This window comes from Ranitomeya imitator, chromosome 1 (assembly GCF_032444005.1).
Source record: "Ranitomeya imitator isolate aRanImi1 chromosome 1, aRanImi1.pri, whole genome shotgun sequence".
In the NCBI taxonomy this organism is placed as follows: Eukaryota; Metazoa; Chordata; class Amphibia; order Anura; family Dendrobatidae; genus Ranitomeya; species Ranitomeya imitator.
The window spans coordinates 72,705,231-72,718,327 of record NC_091282.1 but is presented as its reverse complement, the minus strand read 5'-3'; positions in this window follow the sequence as shown (position 1 = coordinate 72,718,327).

Here is a 13,097-nt window from a genome sequence, read left to right as displayed (position 1 = left end):
CCACCACATCACCTGAGGGAGGAAACTCAGAAGCCACAGTACCACTTCCCTCCACCAACGGAAGCTCACAGAGAGAATCAGCCGAAGTACCACTTGTGACCACAGGAGGGAGCTCTGCCACAGAATTCACAACAGTACCCCCCCCTTGAGGAGGGGTCACCGAACCCTCACCAGAGCCCCCAGGCCGACCAGGATGAGCCACATGAAAGGCACGAACAAGATCGGGAGCATGGACATCAGAGGCAAAGACCCAGGAATTATCTTCCTGAGCATAACCCTTCCACTTAACCAGATACTGGAGTTTCCGTCTTGAAACACGAGAATCTAAAATCTTCTCCACAATATAATCCAACTCCCCCTCCACCAAAACCGGGGCAGGAGGGTCAACAGATGGAACCATAGGTGCCACGTATCTCCGCAACAATGACATATGGAATACATTACGTATGGAAAAAGAATCTGGAAGGGTCAGACGAAAAGACACAGGATTAAGAACCTCAGAAATCCTATATGGACCAATGAAATGAGGTTTAAACTTAGGAGAGGAAACCTTCATAGGAATATGACGAGAAGATAACCAAACCAGATCCCCAACACGAAGTCGGGGACCCACACAGCGTCTGCGATTAGCAAAACGTTGAGCCTTCTCCTGGGACAAGGTCAAATTGTCCACTACCTGAGTCCAAATCTGCTGCAACCTGTCCACCACAGTATCCACACCTGGACAGTCCGAAGACTCAACCTGTCCTGACGAGAAGCGAGGATGGAACCCAGAGTTGCAGAAAAATGGCGAAACCAAGGTAGCCGAGCTGGCCCGATTATTAAGGGCGAACTCAGCCAAAGGCAAAAAGGACACCCAGTCATCCTGATCAGCAGAAACAAAACATCTCAGATATGTTTCCAAGGTCTGATTGGTTTGTTCGGTCTGGCCATTAGTCTGAGGATGGAAAGCCGAGGAAAAAGACAAGTCAATGCCCATCCTACCACAAAAAGCTCGCCAAAACCTCGAAACAAACTGGGAACCTCTGTCAGAAACGATATTCTCTGGAATGCCATGTAAATGAACCACATGCTGGAAGAACAATGGCACCAAATCAGAGGAGGAAGGCAATTTAGACAAGGTTACCAAATGGACCATCTTAGAAAAGCGATCACAGACCACCCAAATGACTGACATCTTTTGAGAAACGGGAAGATCTGAAATAAAATCCATAGAGATATGTGTCCAAGGCCTCTTCGGGACTGGCAAGGGCAAAAGCAACCCACTGGCATGAGAACAGCAGGGCTTAGCCCGAGCACAAATCACACAGGACTGCACAAAAGTACGCACATCCCGCGACAGAGATGGCCACCAAAAGGATCTAGCCACTAACTCTCTGGTACCAAAGATTCCAGGATGACCAGCCAAGACCGAACAATGAACCTCAGAGATAACTTTATTCGTCCACCTATCAGGGACAAACAGTTTCTCCGCTGGACAACGATCAGGTTTATTAACCTGAAATTTTTGCAGCACTCGCCGCAAATCAGGGGAGATGGCAGACACAATTACTCCTTCCTTGAGGATACCCGCCGGCTCAGACAAACCCGGAGAGTCAGGCACAAAACTCCTAGACAGAGCATCCGCCTTCACATTTTTAGAGCCCGGAAGGTACGAAATCACAAAGTCAAAACGGGCAAAAAACAGCAACCAACGAGCCTGTCTAGGATTCAACCGCTTGGCAGACTCGAGATAAGTCAAGTTCTTATGATCAGTCAAGACCACCACGCGATGCTTAGCTCCTTCAAGCCAATGACGCCACTCCTCGAATGCCCACTTCATGGCCAGCAACTCTCGGTTGCCCACATCATAATTTCGCTCAGCAGGCGAAAACTTCCTGGAAAAGAAGGCGCACGGTTTCATCACTGAGCAATCAGAACCTCTCTGCGACAAAACAGCCCCCGCTCCAATCTCAGAAGCATCAACCTCGACCTGGAACGGAAGCGAAACATCTGGTTGACACAACACAGGGGCAGAAGAAAAACGATGCTTCAACTCTTGAAAAGCTTCCACAGCAGCAGAAGACCAATTGACCACATCAGCACCCTTCTTGGTCAAATCGGTCAATGGTTTAGCAATACTAGAAAAATTGCAGATGAAGCGACGATAAAAATTAGCAAAGCCCAGGAACTTTTGCAGACTTTTCAGAGATGTCGGCTGAGTCCAATCATGGATGGCTTGGACCTTAACAGGATCCATCTCGATAGTAGAAGGGGAAAAGATGAACCCCAAAAATGAAACCTTCTGCACACCAAAGAGACACTTTGATCCCTTCACAAACAAAGAATTAGCACGCAGGACCTGAAAAACCGTTCTGACCTGCTTCACATGAGACTCCCAATCATCCGAGAAGATCAAAATGTCATCCAAGTACACAATCAGGAATTTATCCAGGTACTCTCGGAAGATGTCATGCATAAAGGACTGAAACACTGATGGAGCATTGGCAAGTCCGAATGGCATTACTAGATACTCAAAATGACCCTCGGGCGTATTAAATGCAGTTTTCCATTCATCGCCTCGCTTAATTCGCACAAGATTATACGCACCACGAAGATCAATCTTGGTGAACCAACTAGCCCCCTTAATCCGAGCAAACAAATCAGACAACAACGGCAAGGGGTACTGAAATTTAACCGTGATCTTATTTAGAAGGCGGTAATCTATACAAGGTCTCAGTGAACCATCCTTCTTGGCTACAAAAAAGAACCCTGCTCCTAATGGCGACGATGACGGGCGAATATGCCCCTTCTCCAGGGACTCCTTCACATAACTGCGCATAGCGGCGTGCTCAGGCACAGATAAATTAAACAATCGGCCTTTTGGGAACTTACTACCAGGAATCAAATTGATAGCACAATCACAATTCCTATGCGGAGGTAGGGCATCGGACTTGGGCTCATCAAATACATCCCGGTAATCAGACAAGAACTCTGGAACCTCAGAAGGGGTGGATGACGAAATTGACAGAAATGGAACATCACCATGTACCCCCTGACAACCCCAGCTGGACACCGACATGGATTTCCAATCTAATACTGGATTATGGACTTGTAGCCATGGCAACCCCAACATGACCACATCATGCAGATTATGCAACACCAGAAAGCGAATAACCTCCTGATGTGCAGGAGCCATGCACATGGTCAGCTGGGTCCAGTACTGAGGCTTATTCTTGGCCAAAGGCGTAGCATCAATTCCTCTCAATGGAATAGGACACTGCAAGGGCTCCAGAAAAAACCCACAACGCTTAGCATACTCCAAGTCCATCAAATTCAGGGCAGCGCCTGAATCCACAAATGCCATGACAGAATACGATGACAAAGAACAGATCAAGGTAACGGACAGAAGAAATTTTGACTATACTGTACCAATGGTGGCAAACCTAGCGAACCGCTTAGTGCGCTTAGGACAATCAGAGATAGCATGAGTGGAATCACCACAGTAGAAACACAGCCCATTCAGACGTCTGTGTTCTTGCCGTTCAACTCTGGTCAAAGTCCTATCGCACTGCATAGGCTCAGGTTTAAGCTCAGGTAATACCGCCAAGTGGTGCACAGATTTACGCTCACGCAAGCGTCGACCGATCTGAATGGCCAAAGACATAGACTCATTCAAACCAGCAGGCATAGGAAATCCCAACATGACATCCTTAAGGGCTTCAGAGAGACCCTTTCTGAACATAGCTGCCAGCGAAGATTCATTCCATTGAGTGAGCACGGACCACTTTCTAAATTTCTGACAATATAACTCTATCTCATCCTGACCCTGACAAAGAGCCAGCAAATTTTTTTCTGCCTGATCCACTGAATTAGGTTCATCGTACAGCAATCCGAGCGCCAGGAAAAACGCATCGATATTACTTAATGCAGGATCTCCTGGCGCAAGAGAAAATGCCCAGTCCTGAGGGTCGCCACGCAAAAAAGAAATAATGATCAAAACCTGTTGATCTGGATCACCAGAGGAGCGAGGTTTCAAGGCCAGAAATAGTTTACAATTATTTTTGAAACTCAGAAACTTAGTTCTATCACCAAAAAACAAATCAGGAATAGGAAATCTTGGTTCTAACATAGATTTCTGATCAATAGTGTCTTGAATCTTTTGTACTCTTGCCGAGAGCTGATCCACACATGAAGACAGACTTCTAATGTCCATTGCTACACCTGTGTCCTGAACCACCCAAATGTCTAGGGGAAAAAAAAGGCAAAACACAGTGCAGAGAAAAAAAAATGGTCTCAGAACTTCTTCTTTCCCTCTATTGAGAATCATTAGTACTTTTGGCTTCCTGTACTGTTATGATTAGGCAATTCAGTACCACAGTGAACATAGAGGTCAGAGCACATACAGTGATCTGACAATAATCCAAAAACATAGAACGAGCTCTGAGACGTGGGAACTCTGTTGACCGCAATCCCTGATCCTCTCCAAACAACACTAGAGGCAGCCGTGGATTGCGCCTAACTCTACCTATGCAACTCGGCACAGCCTGAGAAACTAGCTAGCCTGAAGATAGAAAATAAGCCTACCTTGCCTCAGAGAAATACCCCAAAGGAAAAGGCAGCCCCCCACATATAATGACTGTGAGTTAAGATGAAAAGACAAACGTAGAGATGAAATAGATTTAGCAAAGTGAGGCCCGACTTACTGAACAGAGCGAGGATAGGAAAGGTAACTTTGCGATCAACACAAAACCCTAAAAACCACGCAAAGGGGGCAAAAAGACCCTCCGTACCGAACTAACGGCACGGAGGTACACCCTCTGCGTCCCAGAGCTTCCAGCAAATAAATAGATAAGCTGGACAGAAGAAAAGCAAACAAAATAGCAAAGGAAAACTTAGCTATGCAGAGCAGCAGGCCACAGGAACGATCCAGGAGGAAAACAAGTCCAATACTGGAACATTGACAGGAAGCCAGGATCAAAGCACTAGGTGGAGTTAAGTAGAGCAGCACCTAACGACCCCACCACATCACCTGAGGGAGGAAACTCAGAAGCCGCAGTACCACTTCCCTCCACCAACGGAAGCTCACAGAGAGAATCAGCCGAAGTACCACTTGTGACCACAGGAGGGAGCTCTGCCACAGAATTCACAACAGTCGGGCCTCACTTTGCTAAATCTATTTCATCTCTGTGTTTGTAATTTTCATCTTAACTCACAGTCATTATATGTGGGGGGCTGCCTTTTCCTTTGGGGAATTTCTCTGAGGCAAGGTAGGCTTTATTTTTCTATCTCTAGGGCTAGCTAGTTCCTTAGGCTGTGACGAGTTGCATAGGGAGCGTTAGGAGCAATCCACGGCTATTTCTAGTGTGTGTGATAGGATTAGGGATTGCGGTCAGCAGAGTTCCCACGTCTCAGAGCTTGTCCTGTATTATTAGTAACTACCAGGTCATTCCGTGTGCTCTTAACCACCAGGTCCATTACTGTCCTAACCACCAGGTCATAACAGTACAGGTGGCCCAAATTACTAATGCATCTCAATAGAGGGATAAGAGAAGTTCTGAGACCATTTTTTTTTCTTTGCAGTGTGTTTTGTCTCTCTTTTCCCCTTTACCTCTGGGTGGTTCAGGATACAGGTGTAGATATGGACATTCAAAGTCTGTTCTTTTGTATGGATAATCTCACTGCAAGGGTACAAAACATTCAAGATTTTGTGGTTCAGAATCCGATGTTAGAGCCTAGGATTCCAATTCCTGATTTGTTTTTTGGGGATAGATCTAAGTTTCTGAATTTCAAAAATAATTGTAAATTGTTTCTTGCTTTGAAACCTCGCTCCTCAGGTGACCCTGTTCAACAAGTGAAAATCATTATTTCTTTGTTACGTGGCGACCCTCAAGACTGGGCATTTTCCCTTGCGCCAGGAGATCCGGCATTGCGTGATGTTGATGCGTTTTTTCTGGCGCTTGGATTGCTTTATGATGAACCAAATTCAGTGGATCAGGCAGAGAAAATCTTGCTGGCTCTGTGTCAGGGTCAGGATGAGGTAGAGATATATTGTCAGAAGTTTAGGAAGTGGTCTGTACTCACTCAGTGGAATGAATGTGCCCTGGCAGCAATTTTCAGAAAGGGTCTCTCTGAAGCCCTTAAGGATGTCATGGTGGGATTTCCCATGCCTGCTGGTCTGAATGAGTCTATGTCTTTGGCCATTCAGATCGATCGACGCTTGCGTGAGCGTAAAGCTGTGCACCATTTGGCGGTATTATCTGAGCATAGACCTGAGCCTATGCAATGTGATAGGACTTTGACCAGAGCTGAACGGCAAGAACACAGACGTCGGAATGGGCTGTGTTTTTACTGTGGTGATTCCACTCATGCTATCTCCGATTGTCCTAAGCGCACTAAGCGTTTCGCTAGGTCTGCCACCATTGGTACGGTACAGTCGAAATTTCTTTTGTCCGTTACTCTGATTTGCTCTTTGTCATCCTATTCTGTTATGGCATTTGTGGATTCAGGCGCTGCCCTGAATTTGATGGACTTGGAGTTTGCTAGGCGCTGTGGTTTTTTCTTGGAGCCCTTGCAGTATCCTATTCCATTGAGAGGAATTGATGCTACGCCTTTGGCCAAGAATAAGCCTCAGTACTGGACCCAATTGACCATGTGCATGGCTCCTGCTCATCAGGAGGATATTCGCTTTTTGGTGTTGCATAATCTGCAGGATGTGGTCGTTTTGGGGTTGCCATGGCTACAGGTCCATAATCCAGTATTGGATTGGAAATCTATGTCTGTGTCCAGCTGGGGTTGTCAGGGGGTACATGGTGATGTTCCATTTTTGTCTATTTCGTCATCCACCCCTTCTGAAGTCCCAGAGTTTTTGTTGGATTCCCGGGATGTATTTGATGAGCCCAAATCCAGTGCCCTACCTCCTCATAGGGATTGCGATTGTGCTATCAATTTGATTCCTGGTAGTAAGTTTCCTAAGGGCCGACTGTTCAATTTATCTGTGCCAGAACACGCCGCTATGCGGAGTTATATTAAGGAATCCTTGGAGAAGGGTCATATTCGCCCGTCGTCGTCACCATTGGGAGCAGGGTTCTTTTTTGTGGCCAAGAAGGATGGTTCTTTGAGACCTTGTATTGATTACCGCCTTCTTAATAAGATCACAGTCAAATTTCAGTACCCTTTGCCGCTGCTGTCTGATTTATTTGCTCGGATTAAGGGGGCTAGTTGGTTCACCAAGATAGATCTTCGTGGTGCGTATAATCTTGTGCGTATTAAACAGGGCGATGAATGGAAAACAGCATTTAATACGCTCGAGGGCCATTTTGAGTACCTGGTTATGCCATTCGGGCTTTCCAATGCTCCATCAGTATTTCAGTCCTTTATGCATGACATCTTCCGAGAGTACCTGGATAATTTCCTGATTGTATATTTGGATGATATTTTGGTCTTCTCGGATGATTGGGAGTCTCACGTGAAGCAGGTCAGAATGGTGTTCCAGGTCCTTCGTGCGAATTCTTTGTTTGTGAAGGGGTCAAAGTGTCTCTTTGGAGTTCAGAAGGTTTCATTTTTGGGTTTAATTTTTTCCCCTTCTACTATCGAGATGGACCCTGTTAAAGTCCAGGCCATTTATGATTGGACTCAGCCGACATCTGTGAAGAGTCTGCAAAAGTTCCTGGGCTTTGCTAATTTTTATCGTTGCTTCATCAGTAATTTTTCTAGTGTTGCTAAACCATTGACTGATTTGACCAAGAAGGGTGCTGATGTGGTCAATTGGTCTTCTGCGGCTGTGGAAGCTTTTCAGGAGTTGAAGCGTCGTTTTTCTTCTGCCCCTGTGTTGTGCCAGCCAGATGTTTCGCTCCCGTTTCAGGTCGAGGTTGATGCTTCTGAAATTGGAGCAGGGGCTGTTTTGTCGCAAAGAAGTTCTGATGGCTCGGTGATGAAACCATGTGCCTTCTTTTCTAGAAAGTTTTCGCCTGCTGAGCGCAATTATGATGTTGGCAATCGAGAGTTGTTGGCCATGAAGTGGGCATTCGAGGAGTGGCGTCATTGGCTTGAAGGAGCCAAGCATCACGTGGTGGTCTTGACGGATCACAAGAATTTGACTTATCTTGAGTCTGCAAAACGGTTGAATCCTAGACAGGCTCGTTGGTCGCTATTTTTCTCCCGTTTTGATTTTGTGGTTTCGTACCTTCCGGGCTCTAAGAATGTGAAGGCTGATGCCCTGTCAAGGAGTTTTGTGCCCGACTCTCCGGGTGTTCCTGAGCCGGCGGGTATTCTCAAAGAGGGGGTAATATTGTCTGCCATCTCCCCTGATTTGCGGAGGGTGCTGCAAAAATTTCAGGCTGATAGACCTGACCGTTGCCCAGCGGAGAAACTGTTTGTCCCTGATAAATGGACTAGTAGAGTTATCTCCGGAGTTCATTGTTCGGTGTTGGCTGGTCATCCTGGAATCTTTGGTACCAGAGATTTGGTGGCTAGATCCTTTTGGTGGCCGTCTTTGTCGCGGGATGTGCGTTCTTTTGTGCAGTCCTGTGGGACTTGTGCTCGGGCTAAGCCCTGCTGTTCTCGTGCCAGTGGGTTGCTTTTGCCCTTGCCGGTCCCAAAGAGGCCCTGGACGCATATTTCTATGGATTTTATTTTGGATCTCCCTGTCTCTCAAAAGATGTCGGTCATTTGGGTGGTTTGTGATCGCTTCTCTAAGATGGTCCATTTGGTACCCTTGTCTAAATTGCCTTCCTCCTCTGATTTGGTGCCATTGTTTTTCCAGCATGTTGTTCGTTTACATGGCATTCCAGAGAACATCGTTTCGGACAGAGGTTCCCAGTTTGTTTCGAGGTTTTGGCGATTCTTTTGTGCTAGGATGGGCATTGATTTGTCTTTTTTCCTCGGCTTTCCATCCTCAGACAAATGGCCAAACCGAACGAACTAATCAGACTTTGGAAACATATCTGAGATGCTTTGTTTCTGCTGATCAGGATGATTGGGTGTCCTTTTTGCCTTTGGCTGAGTTCGCCCTTAATAATCGGGCCAGCTCGGCTACCTTGGTTTCGCCGTTTTTCTGCAATTTTTCTGCAGCACATTTGGGCTCATGTGGTGGACAATTTGACATTGTCCCAGGAGAAGGCTCAACGTTTCGCTAACCGCCGGCGCTGTGTGGGTCCCCGACTTCGTGTTGGGGATTTGGTTTGGTTGTCGTCTCGTTATGTTCCTATGAAGGTTTCCTCTCCTAAGTTTAAGCCTCGTTTCATTGGTCCGTATAAGATTTCTGAGGTTCTCAATCCTGTGTCATTTCGTTTGACCCTTCCAGCTTCTTTTGCCATCCATAATGTATTCCATAGGTCGTTGTTGCGGAGATACGTGGCGCCTGTGGTTCCATCCGTTGATCCTCCTGCCCCGGTGTTGGTTGAGGGGGAGTTGGAGTATGTGGTGGAGAAGATTTTGGATTCTCGTATTTCGAGACGGAAACTCCAGTACCTGGTCAAGTGGAAGGGTTATGGTCAGGAAGATAATTCCTGGGTCTTTGCCTCTGATGTTCATGCTGCCGATCTTGTTCGTGCCTTTCATTTGGCTCGTCCTGGTCGGCCTGGGGGCTCTGGTGAGGGTTCGGTGACCCCTCCTCAAGGGGGGGTACTGTTGTGAATTCTGTTGTCAAGCTCCCTCCTGTGGTCATGAATGGTACTTCGGCTGGTTCTGTCCATGGGCTTCCTCTGGTGGTTGTGAGTGGGGCTGCGGCTTCTGAGGTTCCTTCCACAGGTGACGAGGTTAATTCGTTAGCTGGCTGCTCTATTTAACTCCACTTAGATCATTGCTCCATGCCACCTGTCAATGTTCCAGTATTGGTCTAGTTCGCTCCTGGATCGTTCTTGTGACCTGTCTTCCCAGCAGAAGCTAAGTTCCTGCTTATTTTTCTCTGGTTTGCTATTTTTCTGTCCAGCTTGCTATTTTGATTTTTGTCTTGCTTGCTGGAAGCTCTGGGACGCAGAGGGAACGCCTCCGCACCGTGAGTCGGTGCGGAGGGTCTTTTTGCGCCCTCTGCGTGGTCTTTTTGTAGTTTTTGTGCTGACCGCAAAGTTACCTTTCCTATCCTCTGTCTGTTCACTAAGTCGGGCCTCACTTTGCTAAATCTATTTCATCTCTGTGTTTGTAATTTTCATCTTAACTCACAGTCATTATATGTGGGGGGCTGCCTTTTCCTTTGGGGAATTTCTCTGAGGCAAGGTAGGCTTTATTTTTCTATCTCTAGGGCTAGCTAGTTCCTTAGGCTGTGACGAGTTGCATAGGGAGCGTTAGGAGCAATCCACGGCTATTTCTAGTGTGTGTGATAGGATTAGGGATTGCGGTCAGCAGAGTTCCCACGTCTCAGAGCTTGTCCTGTATTATTAGTAACTATCAGGTCATTCCGTGTGCTCTTAACCACCAGGTCCATTATTGTCCTAACCACCAGGTCATAACACCTGCAGCCCTGCATGTCAGATCGCTGATCTGACACACTGCTGTGCAAAGTGTCAGATCAGCGATCTGACCCTATAGTGTGATGTCCCCCCCTGGGACAACGTTATAGAGTGAAAAAAAAAAATATTTAGATGTGTAAAAAAGATTAAAAAAATAAAAAAAATCCTAAATAAAAAAAAAATATTGTTCCCATAAATACATTTCTTTATCTAAATAATAAAAAAAATGAAAGTACACATATTTAGTATCGCCATGTCCGTAACGACCCCACCTATAAAATTGTCCCACTAGTTAACCCCTTTAGTGAATGCCATAAAAAAAAACGAGGCAAAAAACAACGCTTTATTATCATACCGCCGAACAAAAAGTGGAATAACACGCGATCAAAAAGATGGATATAAATAACTATGGTACAGCTGAAAACATCATCTTGTCCCGCAAAAAACAAGCTGCCATACAGCATCATCAGCGAAAAAATTAAGTTACAGTCCTCAGAATAAAGTGATGCAAAAATAATTATTTTTTCTATAAAATAGTTCTTATCATATAAAAGCGCCAAAACATTAAAAAATGATATAAATGAGGTGACGCTGTAATCGTTCTAACCCGAAGAATAAAACTGCTTTATCAATTTTACCAAACGTGGAACAGTATAAACGCCTCCCCCAAAAAAGAAATTCATGAATAGCTGGTTTTTGGTCATTCTGCCTCACAAAAATCGGAATAAAAAGCGATCAAAAAATGTCACGTGCCCGAAAATGATACCAATAAAAACGTCAACTCGTCCTGCAAAAAACAGGACTTCACAAGACTCCGTGGTCCAAAATATGGAAAAATTATAGCTCTCAAAACTATTTTTTGCAATAAACAGCGTCTTTTAGTGTGTGACAGCTGCCAATCATAAAAATCTGCTAAAATACCCGCTATAAATAGTAAATCAAATCCCCCTTAGTTAGGGAAAAATAATAAAATTAAAAAAATGCATTTATTTCCATTTTCCCATAAGGGCTAGGGCTAGGGTTAGAGCTAGGGTTGGGTCTAGGATTAGGGTTTGGGCTACAGTTAGGGTTTGGATTACATTTACAGTTGGGATAAGGGTTAGGGGTGTGTCAGGGTTAGGTGTGTGGTTAGGGTTATGGTTGGGATTATGGTTAGGGGTATGTCAGGGTTAGGTGTGTGGTTAGGGTTATGGTTGGGATTAGGGTTAGGGGTGTGTCAGGGTTAGGTGTGTGGTTAGGGTTATGGTTGGGATTAGGGTTAGGGGTGTGTTGGAGTTAGGGGTGTTGTTAGGGTTGGGATTAGGGTTAGGGGTGTTTTGGGGTTAGGTGTGTGGTAGGGTTTCAGTTAGAATTGGGGGGTTTCCACTGTTTAGGCACATCAGGGCTCTCCAAACACGACATGGCGTCTGATCTCAATTCCAGCGAATTCTGCGTTGAAAATGTAAAACAGTGCTCCTTCCCTTCCGAGCTCTCCCGTGTGCCCAAACAGGGATTTACCCTAACATATGGGGTATCAGCATACTCAGGATAAATTGGACAACAACTTTTGGGGTCCAATTTCTCTTGTTACCCTTGGGAAAATACAAATTTGGGGGGTTAAAAAACATTTTTGTGGAAAAAAATGTTTTTTTTTATTTTCACGGCTCTGCGTTATAAACTGTAGTGAAACACTTGGGGGTTCAAAGTTCTCACAACACATCTAGATGAGTTCCTTGGGGAGTCTAGTTTCCAATATGGGGTCACTTGTGGGAGGTTTCTACTGTTTAGGTACATTAAGGGCTCTGCAAACGCAATGTGAAGCCTGCAGACCAATCCATCTAAGTCTGCATTCCAAATGGCACTCCTTCCCTTCCGAGCTCTGCCATACGCCCAAATGGTGGTTCCCCCTCACATATGGGGTATGAGCGTACTCAGGACAAATAGGACAACGACTTTTAGGGTCCAATTTCTCCTGTTACCCTGGGAAAATACAAAACTGGGGGCTAAAAAATAATTTTTGTAGAAAAAAATAATAATTTGTATTTTCACGGCTCTGCGTTATAAACTGTAGTGAAACACTTGGGGGTTCAAAGCTCTCACAACACATCTAGATGAGTTCCTTAGGGGGTCTACTTTCCAAAATGGTGTCACTTGTGGGGAGTTTCAATGTGTAGGCACATCAGTGGCTCTGCGTCCCATCTCAATTCCAGTCAATTTTGCATTGAAAAGTCAAATGGCGCTCCTTCCGTTCCGAGCTCTGCCATGCGCCCAAACAGTGGTTTACCCCCACATATGGGGTATCAGCGTACTCAGGACAAATTGGACAACAACTTTTGGGGTCCAATTTCTGCTATTACCCTTGGGAAAATAAATAATTGGGGGCGAAAAGGTCATTTTAGTGAAAACATGATTTTTTATGTTTACGGCTCCGCATTATAAACTTCTGTGAAGCACTTGATGGGTCAAAGTGCTCACCACACATCTAGATAAGTTCTTTAGGTGATCTACTTTCCAAAATGGTGTCACTTGTGGGGGGTTTCAATGTTTAGGCACATCAGGGGCTCTCCAAACGCAACATGGCATTCCATCTCAATTCCTGTCAATTTTGCATTGAAAAGTCAAACGGTGCTCCTTCCCTTCCGAGCTCTGCCATGCGCTCAAAAAGTGGTTTACCCCCACATATGGGGTATC